Here is a 1,742-nt window from a genome sequence, read left to right as displayed (position 1 = left end):
AAGGTTCTCCAAGGCTTCTGGGCCTTGGTCTTCACTGGCAACCTTTCCTGTCACAGGATGAGGTTCCTGATATTCCTCAGAAAGTTGGGAATAGGGGAGTCTGGAGTAGGTGTCCTCCCCAGGGCAGAGGAGGAGGATCAGCTGTAGGAACATTTAAACAGACTGGACCAATATAAGTGTGTGACCTGATGATGGGCACATGAGTTTTGGTGTCAAAGAAAGCATCTCTGAGCTCCCTTGGGCAGGTGCCAGCAGTCAGGAAATGCAGCTGTGGGCAGAGAGAAAGAGATGGTCAGGGAGAATACGAGTAGCAATGTACAGACCCTGAACTACAAACACACCAACTCTTCCACTTGCTCGGGCATCTGGCAGGTCAGATGTGCCTGCACAGGCACCTGTGAAGAGCAAAAGAGATCAGAAGAGCTGGCAGCTTCTTGGGGGCATCTTGTGGTTCCAAGAAACATGAAAAGTCAAGGCAAAAGACAGGAAAAGAGGAGGAGATGCTGATGGAGGGACAGAAAGAACACAAGGACTCATCTTCCTGGTCAAAGACACCTGGCTGGGGAGGAGAGCTCTCCTGGAGTGTCAGGAGCTGAAAGAAGGGGTTTCAGAAAACACCACCCCACTGCTTTGGACACATCCTGGGGCCCAAAGCTCTCTGGCTTCTGCAGGGCATTGGGATTTAAGTCCTTTCCAATCCTCCAAATGCCTCCTCAGCCCAGAGAGCAGCCCAGCACCATAGGAGTGGGGAGGAAACCTCCTCCATTTCCCCAGCCTGTGAGAGCCTTGAGGAAGCTGCAGTGCCACTTGCCTGGGGAGGCTCAGGGAGGGAATGCACTCAGAAAAGCCCTGGGTACAAAAGCAGCTCTCAAAATACACCAAGGACTGATGCACTTCCCTGCCCCGCAGACATGGAGGCGGCTGGGACGCGTCCCAGGAGGGCAAGGGAATGCCTTCAGTAGGCAAATTTCCAGGGAGAGACTCTCCTTACCAGTGGCAAGTCATGCTCCAATTTTGGGTTGGCCTTGTGTCAGCCTTTTGGTGTGAGGCCAAGCCAGGGGTGTGTGGTGTCTGCAGACCTGTCCAAGGCAGGGCTGAATTCCCCTCCAGCAAGGGCAGCTCCATCCTGGCCCTGGGAAAAAGGGATGCTTGGCAGCTCCCTCACGTGTCACATTTGTGTTCTCAGCACTGACAGCATGTATTGGAAAAGTGGCCTGTGCTTGTGTGTCATCCAGGTCAGGCTCCACATTGTGCAGCCAAAGGGCATCGTGGGTGCAGAGAGAGGGAGGAACAAGGAACGGTCCAGACACCCAACACCTCCCCCAGATATTGAGGACGAACACAATGGTCACAGGGCTCTGTTTGACACTTGATTCCTGCCAATGATCAGACAATTATTGAGTCACACAATCACAAGGACTGGCAAAGACCTCCAAGATCATTGAGACCAACCATTACTCACGTGTTCCTGCAAGAAAAGTCATTTGGCTTCACATCCCCTAACATGAAAGGGATCTTCATGACCTAGTGGGCATGTCAGAAAGGAGGAAATTAAATGACAGTGTTGATGGAAACCAAAAGAGAGCCTGAGGCATTAGGAGGATATTTTGCTCTGGAGATGAGTCTGTAGGAAAATTGTTGCCCTGTGTGGTTACTGTGGGCCTGGGGCAGTTCAGGAGCAGTATAAAAGTGGCTCCTTCTCCTCACTCTCTCATCCACTCTTCCTGTCTCCAGCTCCTTGG

Source organism: Parus major, chromosome 27 (genome assembly GCF_001522545.3).
Source record: "Parus major isolate Abel chromosome 27, Parus_major1.1, whole genome shotgun sequence".
Lineage (NCBI taxonomy): Eukaryota > Metazoa > Chordata > Aves > Passeriformes > Paridae > Parus > Parus major.
This window is presented reverse-complemented; position numbering follows the sequence as displayed.